General features: G+C 46.0%; 2 protein-coding genes across 2 annotated transcripts in view; both read right to left on the bottom strand.

The window, feature by feature from the left end:
- The window catches only part of LOC146822354 (uncharacterized), a 160,302-nt gene that overhangs the window by 127,924 nt on the left and 17,698 nt on the right, over window positions 1–14,680 (bottom strand). The window lies entirely within an intron of this gene.
- LOC146822353 (uncharacterized) overlaps window positions 13,046–14,680 on the bottom strand; it is a 74,515-nt gene continuing 72,880 nt past the window's right edge. The window contains exon 3 of the transcript XR_014963261.1: window positions 13,046–13,152. The gene's annotated coding sequence lies outside the window, so the exon portion shown is untranslated. The remainder of the gene's footprint in view (window positions 13,153–14,680) is intronic.

The raw sequence follows: 14,680 nt of genomic DNA, 5'->3' as shown, positions 1-14,680 counted from the left end.
CCAGGTCCGCGATAGACTCATCATTGAGGCTCCTGCTATTAACTTTTTCTTGATGTTTTGAAGATGATATTACTGATCCACTATATGATTATCTTCAGCTGCATCTTTGCTAGCTCCAGAGCTTTGAGGTTACATTAGATTGTTTGATTTACTTATTCAATTGCAGCGTTTTTTTATTCAATTGATGCACCAGTTCTTAGTTTGATTATTCTCTCTCCCAGGTGCATTTAACATGTTGTTTATGGTTTTCCAGACAGTTTGGACATTGGATTTACTTTTAGCAGAATTTTATCCCTCGTGGGACGGAATTACAACCACATCTAATGTAGGTAACTTTTACCCTACGATTCGGGCACCATGCGTTATAAGACTTTGGCCTTTTCTTATAGTCATTTCTGATACATTTTCTTTTATTTGATTTACAGAATCCTCTACACGAAAAGACAGAGGTACTTGTGACACCTATCTTGCCCCACATTGATAACATGGGCAACACTTGACACACGAATGTACACTGCTTATTTGGATAACAGCACATTTGCATGCTTGATCCTTTGACTATACTTCTTGCTGGTAGCATTATTTTTCTTTCTGGCAGACTTGGATAGCCATAATTTCCTTTTCTGGCTTGGTGTCCTCTACTCTGCACAGATGCGTTTTATCCCATATAGGTCTCTTCTTATGAACATTACATATCACATGTGCTACCACTCCCTTTTTGGCTTTACTTTCAGGTATTCTCCATCTCTACGCAGGACCCCTTTTTTGTCCTCATTGAGATCATTTGGATATAACAGAAGGTTTATTTCTGACACTCGTGTGCTGGCCTCACTGACGTGTTTTTCTTGTTATTCACAAATGTTTACTTATGTAATCCCGATGTTGTAAGGAGATACATTGGTTTATTTATCTATTACGGCCTTGAAAAAGTCGCCGGATATTGCCCTTTGTGCGACGAAACATGTGTCGGCTGCTTTTGTCCTAAAGAAAAAATGCTTTCAGCCTGAAGAAATACTGGATTAAATAATCAAGGAAACTCAAATATGTCTACAATATTTTGTGCCTACTTGTTTGCCTTTACTGCTTGAACGTGTGCTAGGGAGTTGTTGTTAAATTTGAATATATCTGTTGGCCTTGGTCACAAAGTTTTGAGGAGTTAGGTGGTTTCTTCTCACCCTTTCAGCACCGTTACCAAGATATTGTGTTTTTTCTTAATAATTGTAATTTGTGTTATTCTCCTTGTGGCGCCCTGTAAACCTGCAATATACATACTACCATAGCTAGTTAGTAATTGTGCTCCCATTCCCTGTACGTCTGAGGCGGTGTCTGAAATGTGTGTCGTATTGTGTGTGCTCCTATTTCCTGTATGTCTGAGCCTGTGTAGGAAGCTGGCTCTGTATATACTATACCAAAGTAAGGTATAGTGTGCACAGAGTCCAGTGGATCCCCAGAGGTATAGCAGAGGCTAAAGTAGATAATACCTACTATCATTTTTAGGTCTCGGGACCATCCGGTCTGCCGAAGGCAGAACCGGAAGTCGAGAGATTTAATGTTTTGGAGAAGAGGGGCTTGAATCTGCCCCTCTTCTCCCCTCTTCTCCATTGGCTGGCCTCTTGAATGCTGGCCAGCCATTGGGGAAGAGGTTTGTCTCTCTGATCAGGCCCCGTCCTTTTCGGATTCGGGGGCGTGTTTTTTGGCTACTTTTCTCATTTTCTCCTCCAGCCAATGGCAAGAGGAGAGAAGAGAAAAACACGCCCCCGAATCCGAATCCGTCGCTGCCTTTCTCTGTCAGTGTTCTTCTCTGCTCTCCTCAGACCCTTACCATACCCATCTCTTGGCCTCTATGTCAATGTGCTTCTCTGCTCTCCCCACGCCCTATCACTTGGCCTCTCTCCTCCATTACATGGCCCCTCTAACAATCTACTTCTCTGCTCAGACTCTATCTCTTGGCCTCTCTGCTCCGTGACATGGCCTCTCTGTCAATGTGCTTCTCTGCTCTCCCCAGGCACTATCACTTGGCCTCTCTGCTCCTTTACATGGCCTTTCTAACAATCTACTTCTCTGCTCTCCTCCGACCCTCTCACCGGGCCTCTCTACTCTTTCACTGACCCTCTCTGTCACTTGACTCTTATTTAGTCTCTCCACTCTACATTTTCAGGGATTATCCCGACTTTAATCATATATGCGATGCGTTAACACACAACAAAGGGTCATTTTCTCAAAGCGATTTTTTGGGGGGTTATATTGATTTTGCAATAATTCTGGTTATTTAGTTACCATGTTTGTAATATTCGAATGGACACAATACCATGTACACATGCCTGCACGAGTAGAATCGATTTTTTATTTAATTTGATGAACTTTCAAATCCTATGGGGTTCTTAATTCGTGACCGCGTAGGAAGTATCATACAACGGGATTATCTTTATTTTAAATGTTTTTCCTTTTTTCCACCACATCCTACCTATCAAAATACAATTTCAACATTTTGCATACGAATAGTAAAATATTTATATTGTGCCTGTGTGTGGCTCTGTGTGGGTGGCTTTTTTTGTAGGTGGCTCTATGCGTGGGTGGCTGTCTGTGTGTGGGTAACTCTGTGTGTGTAGGTGGCTCTGTGTGGGTGGCTCTATTTGTGTGAGGGTTGCTCTGTGTAGGTGGCTCTGTGTAGGTGGCTCTGTGTAGGTGGCTCTGTGTGTGTGGCTCTGTGTGTGTGGGTGGCTCTGTGTGTGAGGGTGGCTCTGTGTGTGTGGGTGGCAATGCAATAGGTCTCGCATTTGAGAGTGATTAACCCCTTGTGCGCTCATGACGGGACCACACCGTCATGAGCCACGGGCGGCGTGTGCTTATGACGGCGTGGTTCCGTCATGCTGCGGCAGTTGGCGGCCGCTCCGCCCACGCGGCGCTAATTCCCCGCCTGTGCGGGCGATTAGCGCAGTGGGCGGAGTCATGACGGAACCACGCCGTCATGAGCACAGCTCGCCCATGACTCATGACGGCGCGGTCCCGTCATGAGCACAGCGCCACCGCACTGCCCCCAAACCCCCCCAGCGCTGCGGCGGAATTCGCGCCACAGCGAAGGGGTTAATCTATTGACATTGTAAATAACAATGCCGTTTCTTTAAATGTTTTAAAAACAAAAACATAAACAAAAATAATGACATGAGCAATGCCAATAGCTCTAACTTTAACAATGCCGAGACCGTTGCATTGTAAATACTTGTTGGTACTGTGGCTGAGTAGTCAGACATAGCAGGAGGGTAGTGTTAAGCATTTGTTGTAAAAACTCAGGCAAGAAATGATAGCATAAAACGGGGGAGCACACCACATTTGTTAAAACTGCCCTCACCCACAACAAGTTGTGGCATGCTTCATCATAGGGCTGCTACTAACGTCTCTGCGCAGACCAACGCTAGAGACGGAGCAATAGGGAGGGGTAAACAATACAACAATGATGAAGACACACAGGAAAAAGAAAAGATCCTATAGAAGTGCAGAAACTTATAATATTAAAACTAACTTAGAGATATCTGTATAATAATTTTATTCATAGATTCCCTAGTCAGAGCTAAAAAGATTTACGGATGATGGTGGTGTGAGTTGATAACGTACTCACCACCCCCCCCCCCCCCGTCTGCATAGAGGTCGACATGTTTCAGCCGGTTATATCATCATTATCCGGCCTTCATCAGGACTAAAAGGATCCCAATGCTCTTATTCTAACTACCCCTTATAAACTACCCCAATTTGGGTTATTACTCCACCTGGAGATTTGTAATTGTTGGTAACTTAACTCTTCAATTTGAACTGTGGAGAAAAGAAAAAAAGAAGAAAAAATATATATAATATAATAAAACCCACTGTCAAACTTCACCAACATCACATATATCCACAAATGTACTCAGTGTGCCCTCCCCAGAAGATATACGTCCACAAACAACCCAATAGGTGCGACTTCAATGTTCCAAAAAATCAAGAGTGGCACTATACCCACAACGGAACAGGGCAACAATGGCTCTCCTACTGATGTGTATCACATAATTTATGTGAACCACACATCAGGTGCCAATTGCATATTGTGCAAAACAAATAGAAGCGTGCAAGGAATCTGTGCAAACATCCACTGTCAATCAGGCCCATTAAAATATTTCAGGGGATTCCTGTCCCCACTTAAATACATGATTTCTATTATACCAAATGTTATTTTTAACCGTCTCACTCGGTACGCTCCGAATCACTTCTTACCGAGTTTATTGAGTCAGACGCTAAAACTGGCAGTGGAGAAGAGGGCGACCCCCTGTAGTCACACACTGTTGGGACAAATGTTGAAAAATAATAATAATAATCATGCCATAAAACAAAGATTTTCAGCTCAATCAGAACAAAAACCCATCCAGTCAATACGATGTCTATCCTTGTTGTTAAGCACGTATCATCTCAAGTAAACTTATATATTCCGAGGTGCTATATACCTCCTTGTTCAAAAATCGCAATGTTGTACCCGATTATTAATCGTTTTAATTCAAGGACATCGTCAAATACACAGTCATATTTCCTACATCTAAGATAAGCATCGTATTGACTGCCTTCAGGGGTTTGGAACAACACAGCACAAGGTATAAGACCAGGTAGGTACTGCACCCCCAACGACACTGGGGCAGCAGGGTGCAGAGGTCCCTGAGCCCAATGTTATCTAATGGAATAGGGGGTTACCTCGAAGAGGCACGGTTTGCAGGTAGGTACACCCAATCTTAGGGCAACTGCCCCAGGGGTTCAGGTGAGCAAAGGGCGGCCACAACAAAGCAGCACCAAAGCGACAACACCAGCGGTATAAGGGCGGCTGGGTGAAGGGTGCAAATCAGCTCTGGGTGCCCAATGCATTTCAATGGAGGTTGTCAGTTTTGGCCGGGCAGGTAAGTTTCAAACCTGGGGAACACCTGGGCACCGTCGGCTGGGCTCCCCAAAGTTGTGGGGGCAGAGGATGCAGAGTGCCTTTTGGTGTTGGGTTTCCTTAGCTGGATCTGGTCGCGGGGACCTTTCGATCAGAGGCTGCAGGCTTCAAGGGTGGGGGGGGTCCTAGAGAGGTCAGCCAGTGATGCAGACAAGGTCAGAGTACTGGGGAGACTTCACAGGATAGGTGAGTCACTCAAACTCAGGTCGTGGGTGCCAGGTGCACAGGGGTGCAGTATAGCAGATCCGCCAGGATCCAGAGACTGGTGTTGGCTTATTTTCTGGACAAATCCGGTGTCCACTGGAGCCACAAGTCTTTCTCAAAGACACCACAGGTCCTCTGGGGTTCTTGAGGTTGCTGGCTGCCAGCCACGCCAGTTTCTGCAAGCAGGGTCATTGGAGGAGGAGGAGGAGACAGGCCGGTAGAGCTGGAGTCAAGTCAGTCGTCGTCTTTTCCACTGCTGCACAGCTCTTTGATCCTACATCTTACTAGGTCATCGAATCTAGGGAGCAAGGTTCAGGGGAGGCTCTAAATACTATATTTAGGGGTGATACAGAGGCATGCAGGTAGAGACCAATGTGTCCCTTCCCTGCCACCTCCAGGGGAAGAGGGGCATATGCCTCGTCCTGATTGGGGGAGTCTCTTCATCTTCAAGATGGAGGGGATTGAGATTTCTAGGTTTTCCCACTGACTCTCTTGCCCAAAGTGGGGGTCAGAACCGGTGGGAGCCAGTTGCTGATAGCAGCAGAGGCTGGGGTAAGCTAACAAAGGCAGTAGGCCTTTGAAGCTTCTCCTTCATGGATCCTGCCCATCCTGGGGGAAGAGGCCTGACACATCTGCCCAGGATGTACATTGTTCCAAGACCCAGGGATCAGTGGGCGCCCAAACCAGGTGTTCAGAAACCTGTTGGGTAGTGGCAGATGGCAGGTAGCCACACGGGAACCACACCAGCGCTGGTTGTTTTTCATTTCTAAGATGCCCTCTGTGTGCATTTTACATTAAATCCAACACTGGCATCAGTGTGGGTTTAATGTGCTGAGGAGTTTGGTGCCAAACTTCTCAGTCTTCAGTAAAGCCATCATGGAGCAGTGGCGTTTGTGCTGACAAATTCCCAGCACATGTACTCAAAAAGGCTTCACAACACTTACAATGTTTGTGAATGGCACAGACACTGTAGGGGCATATTGCTCATGCAGCTATGCCCTTACCTGTGGTATAGTGCACCCTTAGGGCTGTGAGGCCTGCTTGAGGAGTGACTTAACTATGCCACAGGCAGTGGTATGTGGGCATGGCACACAGGGATGTGTGCCATATCGAGTCTTCAAAAACACGCAGCCTGCAATGGCAGTGTGTGGATGTTAAGGTGAGTGGTCTCCGAGGGTGGCATAATACATGCTGCAGCCCTCAGAGGCCCTCGCTGGTGACAAGGCCCTTGGTACCAGGGGTATTTTTTATAAGGGACCTACGTGTGTCCCAGAGGTATGCCAATTGTGGAAACAAAGGTAGAGTTTTGGGAAATAACACAGGCCCTGGGAATTCAGGACACACTCTGCCAAGTTGGCATCATGTGTCTGCAGCAACAAATGATGGACAGAATGCTGAATGAATCAAACATTCACCCCCAGTCAAGAGATCTGGGTTAAATCCATCATTCTTTTGCTCACTACGCCACACCAGTTTGGACCCAGCCATATGCAAATCACTCTTGACCCTGTTTCTCAAGGGAACAGTCAATCCTGAACTGCCAAACGGGGTCCTCCCTGGACTGGAAACAAGCATTCTGGGACCAATTTCAGGGTAACACCCCGCATAAGCCAGGCTAGCTTGAATCCAGTGGCACAGTGAGCAACAAATCTGGGCATACCCATCCCACTTAGGGCAAGAAGTTATAAGGTTACCATGCAAAAAGGGGCATTTTCGGCGTCTGAAATGAGTGCTGTATCTTGTGCTCTCAATCCCTGCGCTTCTGAGCCGGTGTCTGGAATGTGTGCTATGTCCTGTTCTCCCATTCCCTGTATGTCTAAACCAGTGTCTGGAATGTGTGTTGTATGCTGTGGTCCCATTTCCTGTATGTCTGAGCCTGTGTCTGGAATGTCTGTTGTATTGTGTGTTCTTCCATTCCCTGTATGTCTGAGCTGGTGTCTGAAATGTGTGTCATATCCTGTGCTCCCATTCCCTGTATGACGGAGCTGGTGTCTGGAATGTGTGTCGTATCCTTTGCCCCCATTCCTTTATGCCTGAGCTGGTGTCTGGAATGCTGAGAATAAAGGATGTAATAGAATGTTGGTGTGTGGTTGTTAGAAATGGGGTGCATTAAATGGTGTGATTGCGCGACCTCATCATGTAATACACTTACCAACCCTTTTAGTACCAGTAGGTTTCGTTCATTACACGTTAGCTCAGGCCTGGGTAGCTGTGGCTCTGAGCAGCAAGACTTAGACGAAGAAAAACAAGTAAAGATTAAAAAAAAGTACCAAAACAATGGAAGAAGAAATAACTGAGACACTCAGGAAATCTGACACCAATGTGTAAAAATAAAGCAGATTTTTATACATTTGTAGACACCACAATGAAAAACATCCTCCAGAGGGTTCTGAAGAACTGGAGGTTGCAAGGTATAATAAATCAGAACATTTCACTCAAACAAGCATTGGCAAATTTAGCGAAATTAGCACTTCGAATTTTTTACATCAAAAAGTTGGACTCGTTGTAATGCGGTCAGTTAGACTTACTTTGGGCAACTAACTCCGGTGGGGAGCAAGTCAGGGGAACCAGCAAGGCTCTCAGAAGCAGTTACCGCCATAGAAGAAGCAGTCTTTAGGCAGTGCCAGTCACTTTATCCTTCTTGCTATAGATTCCTATGGAAGTGGTCCTAATGCTAAGGATACAGGTTGCTGAAGATGCTCAAAGATACTGTGGTTGAGACGTAGTTGACTGAGGTCTTCCTGCAGCTGCTCTTCGGTATACGGGCTGGTGAGGTGATCCTAGCCACAGAGGGTTGGCTTCCCTCGGTTTTCTTGGGCCTGGTGAAGTCTAGTTACCACTGCATCATTTGGGGACACTATTCCAATTTCAAATGCCTTAAGTAATAGAACCTAATACGTTCTTTTTTTTGTGACTGTAAATGTTAAACAATTGAATAAACCTGTACTTTTTATAGCATCAATCAATTGATAGTTATTTACTAGTTACTGAGGAAGCTGAGGTTCATACTTCACTCTTCATGGACCATTGTTTCCTTTACTACTGTGTTACCCAGGTCCCAGGGTTACAGGGTTGTCCCATGTTCTTCGAATAGCCACCAAGTGCAGCAGGTACAGCAAGTACAGTCTGCACCAACACAGACTCTCTTTGCTGGAAACTTAGAGCAGCAGGGCAAGCCTTCATCCTGTCCAGTCAAGATACGAGTTCAGTGTGCCAGGAGTGTACTATTTATTTTCAGAAAATGCCCTCAGGGTAGGATGTTGTCCCAATAAGGCAGAACTCTCTTGGCACCCAGAACGTGTTAGCCCAACCCAGAGGTGTGGCTACCAGGGGACTACACACCCCTGGAAAATCAGTTTGGCAACTGGTTTCCCCTTTCCAGTCCCTAGTGCCAACCTGTCTACCCAGACAATAAAGCAGCCCCTCTCCCAAGTGTTTTCCTTTTGTCCATTGTTAGAAATGGCCCTTTCTGCAGGGTTTCCCTCAAACCTTTTGCCTCTCTCCTCCTCTTTTTGCTGAACTCATTTTTGTTGGGTTTAGAACTCTGGGCTCTTTACCACTGCTAACCAGTGCTAAAGTGCACATGTCCTATTTATAAAATAGGGTGGACACAAGGAGCTAGTTGCGGAGGTCCAGTGACCCTTGCTCCCAAAATGAGACTTATACCATAAGGGAGTCACTGTTCCTATAGAAAAAGGTTTGGAAGTAGACAGTGAGAAATGCTCCAGTCTAGTGCTACTCTATCTATGGGGGACCGTGTGTCTTCATATTGATGCCCTCACACACCCCGAAGGATGTCATGCTTCATCATTGGGCTGTGTTCCTCGTTGGGCCGGCGCTGCAATGCCCTACGGGTATCCCGAAGAGTCTCTTTATCGGAGATCTTTTGATGAAGCCGTATGGGTGCGTGAGTGTAAGTGGCAGTTAAGTCCTATAAGTGTGCATTAAAAAATGGCTGGAGGGGAAGAGAGTAGTTTTATTATTAAGGTGATCCTCTGTCATCAGTAAAAATAATGTGTATGGTGCTGTTCTAAGGGATGTTATGTCCCTTTATAGCTTGTGGCCACTGTTGATACAATTACACCTTTCATGGTCCTGACGAAGCGCTCTGGATCTCCTACTGAGACCACAAAAGCACAAAACATGTTGACCGATACATATGCCCACTAAGGACATATGACTTACCAAGCTATAAAGGGACATAACATCTCTTAGAACAGCACCATACACTTTGTTAGTATTACTTCACCAGCGGACCATGCTAAGTCCCTGTATTGCGATTTACTTTGTCATGTACAGTTAGGCGGGCAAGTCCTTCAAAGATGTCTCAGGCCTGCCTGCAGAGCCTGTATGTACAATTTCACTGCCATGTCAAATTGGCATTTAAAACCTCTTGCCATGCCTTAAACTCCCCTTTTATTAAATATAGGTCACCTTAAGGTAGGCCTTAGGTAGCCCATAGGGCAGGGTGCTGCGCAATTAAGAGGTAGGACATGTGCCTTTAAGATTTACATGTCCTGGTAGTGAACCCCCCAAAATTTGTTTTTCATTATTTTGATGCCTACCACTTACATAAGTTAACATTGGAAATTCCTTATTGCATTTAATAAACTGTCATTCCTAAATGAGAAGAGGAATATATATCATCTTTGTTACCTAGGAACTTGTAATGATAAACACTCTTTAACGGTGTTCTGCTTGGGTCTTCGGATCAGATAGAACCCGCTCAGCAGAGCCTCTCTAACCCAGCCAGAACGTTACCCCCTCCCTAGGGCCTATTCACAGTAAGTAACCACATGTATATACCACCTAAGGACAGGGAATTCCTACTATATATATATATATCTTATAATACACAAGTGGCGGCCTCGCGATCCCAAACGGACCCAGGACTTCCTACCCAGACGGCAGCCTCAGCCTCGCGATCCCAGACGGACCCAGGACTTCCTACCCAGACGGCAGCCTCAACCTCACGGTCCCAAACGGACCCAGGACTTCCTACCCAGACGGCAGCCTCAGCCTCGCGATCCCAGACGGACCCAGGACTTCCTACCCAGACGGCAGCCTCAGCCTCGCGATCCCAGACGGACCCAGGACTTCCTACCCAGGCGGCAGCCTCAGCCTCGCGATCCCAGACGGACCCAGGACTTCCTACCCAGACGGCAGCCTCAGCCTCGCGATCCCAGACGGACCCAGGACTTCCTACCCAGACGGCAGCCTCAGCCTCGCGATCCCAGACGGACCCAGGACTTCCTACCCAGACGGCAGCCTCAGCCTCGCGATCCCAGACGGACCCAGGACTTCCTACCCAGACGGCAGCCTCAGCCTCGCGATCCCAAACGGACCCAGGACTTCCTACCCAGACGGCAGCCTCAGCCTCGCGGTCCCAAACGGACCCAGGACTTCCTACCCAGACGGCAGCCTCAGCACAAGTTCATCCTATGATTACCATAACATACAACTATCACACAAGAACTGCCAGTTTGAGCACAACCTGTTCTCTGGTTCGAGGGGCTCCTCTCTCCCTTATTCAGTTACCACTTACCTGATCAGGGTTAACATCTGTTCATGTCAAGTCACAGCTGACTAGAAGAATAGGCTACCCTCTTATACAAGAACACGCAGCACATGTTGATTCACTACAAACTGGGTACTTTATTACTCATTACATACGCAATCACATAACATTACTATGTAACACATAACCTGCAAAGAAAAGTGAAAGATTAGGATGTACACTCTAATAAGAAAGGGGTCGACATCACCTTAGTCGTGTGTAGCCTGCACTCAATGGTCATCTAGGTTCCCTTCTCGTCTGTGCCTCGGCTCGCCTGGAAGTCACACCTCCGCAGTCGCGGATCTGTTCCCTTCTCCCTTCTCCGAGTCACTGGGACCTCTTCCTCATCGGCTACTCTCTCCTCTCTGGCTATTCTGCTAGAAGAGTATCTGTCTCTCGGTTTTTCTCCGCCTTCAAGTTTGTCATCTGTCTTCCCTGGAATAAGTAGTAGCTTTACTGCTAACGGCTAGATGCCGCCTACGGACTGAAGTAAGTGCCAGTATCTGCCTCAGACTTTCACTAATATAGAGGTGCATTTCCTCATGGAAAATTCCGGCCCGTAACCTGCCGCCCACCAAATTCTTGTACCTCCCCGTACCAAGGACACGTTCCCAGCCGGCCGGCCTGATGTAGTGTCTTTGGCATGAAGAAAAATACAATCCTTCGATAAGGGCCGGCCTGAACCGGTTCTCTCCAAGCGAATAACACCTCATAACTAAAACATAACTCTTGACCTAGAAGAATCCCAAGCTGCCGGAGCAGAAAGAAAGATGGAGTCTCTCCCGTTTGAGGCCTACCAGGCCTGAATTCAGCACGGCTCCATGAAATACCCTCACTACAGGACAGGTTATCCCTAATACTAACAAATCTATCCCCTAGGATATGTGTGCAAGCCCTGATCTATGGGGAAGAGCACAGAATCATGTCGAAGTGCCTAGTAAATAGGCTCCATTCACTACTCTAACCCTTAGACTTGGATGGTAAGAGACTGAAGTCACACTAGTCACCCTTTAACACAAAAAGGCCGGGAAAATCGAGCAGTACATTTCACCCTTGACTTCAGTCTATTATACATTCATTAAACAGAACTAACATCGGTGGAAGAATAATATGAAACAAAACTAACTGATCTATGTCTAGTACCAAGTGTGCAGAATTGAAGTAGTGAAGGAATACACTGAATAAAGCAACAGATAGAAATCAAAACAGCAATAGTAATCAGAATACCTCCTAATATTTGACGTAACATATGTAAATCAGGTAACCAATTAAAGAGCCAGTCAAACCAGCCCTGGTCAATGTGTTTTCTAACTTCTTCCGTCAAGTAATGTAACTTGTCAATATGAGCGCGAATGGATTGTGTATGATCAGACAAGTTAAAACAACAAAGACCCTAAAAATCAGAACAATCGTGTCCATGTTTAAGCAAAAGATAATCAATGGCCGCTCGATTTTGCAAGATAGCCCTTCGTTCACCCTGGGCATCTAATAGCATGTCCGACAGGACTGTAGAAGTATGATTAATGGATTTCACCATCCAGCAGGCCATTTTCCCAATAGATTTGGCATTATAAACTGCCAAAGCAGGAACACCAATAATTGAAATAGCCAGGCTAAGGTATTCAGACTTGGAATATAAATGCAAAGACGAGTCACAATCCTCCTGTAACATCACTGCATCTCGAATAACACGAGAATTGGCATTCGGATGTGACGAGAACATCAGTAAACTGAGTCTCGTAATGGCACAAGGGCCTCCAGAAATATTTGCGGGGACATATGGCCAGGAAGTATTACCACATGAGAAAAGCCAACTGGCAGGTAGTAACATCGTGCGATAATGACTGGGGGTAACTACCAAACTCTTGCAAGTCATATTGTTCTGGACAGAAGCACAGGTTTTCGGTGTCCTTTGAAAGCACAAAGTTCGCTCATGAAGGGTAAAGGAAGTAGCACCTTTCAATTTTAGACGCAGACATTCAGAAATTGCACTAGGATTACACGTAAGGAAAAAACACAAATCTCCTTGTGTGATATTATAGGTAACTATTTGGGACTGGATGGGGGGTATCTGGTCTGGTATTTCAGTACACAAGGGGCAATACATATGGGTAGCAAAATCGCCCAGAAGAACATTGGGGCGAGCCTTTGAAATATTGAAAATATGAGTCAAAGTTTCTAGCGAAGCAGGGACAGCAACCAGACAGGTTGCCAAGATGTCGTGCACAGATCTCATCGGTGTCAAACAGAAGTGAGGGGCATCAGTCACCCTTTTTGCCAGTAAGGTCCAAAAGTTCGATGACGAATCCCACGCAGCAAAGGAGCGCGACACTCGGGTGCGTAAATCATCCCGGGTTGACGGGATACCTCCTCTCTCGTCGAACCAACCCAAAAATAGTCCGACGCCGACACATCCTGCAGCAACAGTCCAAAGAATGATCTGAAAGAGAATCAAATACAGGCATTATTCATTCTCGTAAGTAACATTTGTCAGCCGGGACCGCTTCCCAGCTATCTTTCCCTGGTCTCATAACTAAAATGGTATTGTCGTGACCGGTGGCAATGACCTCTGCTTGTTCAGGGGGATTCTTAGGCGACTGCATCCAAACCCTGGCCCCAGGGTTATCTGTGGAGCCAAAACCTTTCTGGCCTCGTACAGTTAGCAACGTTGGGGCAGTGCCTTTTGTCATCGCACCACTGAAAACAGGCATTATTAGCAATTGAGCCACTCGGTCAGTTTGATGTATCAGTAAGTCAACCTCACTGCTATTCAGCAGGAGCACCTTAATCTCTCCCTGATAATCACTGTCAATGATTCCTCCAAGCACCTGAATGCCTTTTACAGCCAGCCCGATCTAGGGGCGATTAATCCGAAATTCCCGGCTGGTATATGAACACCAACACCGGTGGCAATGATGACCCGATCTTTACTTTTTATAACGGTGTCATCCATGGCATGCAAGTCTAAACCTGCCGACCCTGGGGTCGCTCTACATGGAGCCAAAGCTCCGGGAGTAATTTCCCAGTACATCACAGTCTCTCTGATTTCATTAGGTTGAGCATTAACGTTCGGAGGAAACAAACGCATAAGTGGAGATTCAGCATTGAGAAAAGGACGGTTATTCAAAATCAATAGCGCTTGGGGCAAAAAGTCTCGCCAATTCTTATACTTGTCATCTGTTAATTTGCGCAGTTGGTCCTTCAGCAAGCCATTCAACCTCTCCACAAGACCCGAGGCCTGTGGATAATACGGTATATGGAACACCCATTCAATATTGTTTTCCACACAGAATTCCTGTACCAATCTTCCACGAAAATGGGATGCATTATCAGATTGAATTTGGAATGGCACACCATAATACATCATAATCAATTCCAAGGTTTTAATGGTATTCAATTGGGTAGCTTGCTTACAGGGAAGGGCCACCAACAGGCCACTGTACGTGTCAACAATAGTGCAAACATATTGACAATTCCTACTCATAGGAAGTGGACCGGTGTAATCAATCTGCCAAATTTGAGCGGGCAGTTTCCCGCGATGTAAATGACCTTTAACAATTTGGGGCACTTTGCGCTGTCTGATATGCTGACAAACGGGACAATGTAAAATAACATTTTTGATTAAATCTAGGGGAATATAAATTCCTCGATCAGCAGCCCACCTGCTAGTGGCTTTCTCTCCAAAATGTCCTGCCTTCTGGTGGGCCCATTTCGCCAATCCCGCAATATCAGAATCTTGCCTGTCCACCACTGCCTCAGCAATTTTAGATTTCTCATCTGCAATGTTATGAAAAAATTTGTCAAGAGAATCTATCGGGGTGTGAGCATCCACATGGAAGATTGTAACAGTACTCTGTGGGAGCATCTCCCAAATCTCCTGCCATAATTCTTTTCCCCACAATTCTTTTGAATGCAATTTCCAATTATGGGAATGCCAAGTCGGTAACCAAACTGCCAGTCCATTGGCA

Source organism: Triturus cristatus, chromosome 6 (genome assembly GCF_964204655.1).
Source record: "Triturus cristatus chromosome 6, aTriCri1.1, whole genome shotgun sequence".
Lineage (NCBI taxonomy): Eukaryota > Metazoa > Chordata > Amphibia > Caudata > Salamandridae > Triturus > Triturus cristatus.
The sequence above is the reverse complement of the archived record's forward strand: the minus strand, read 5'-3'. Positions and strand labels throughout refer to the sequence as shown.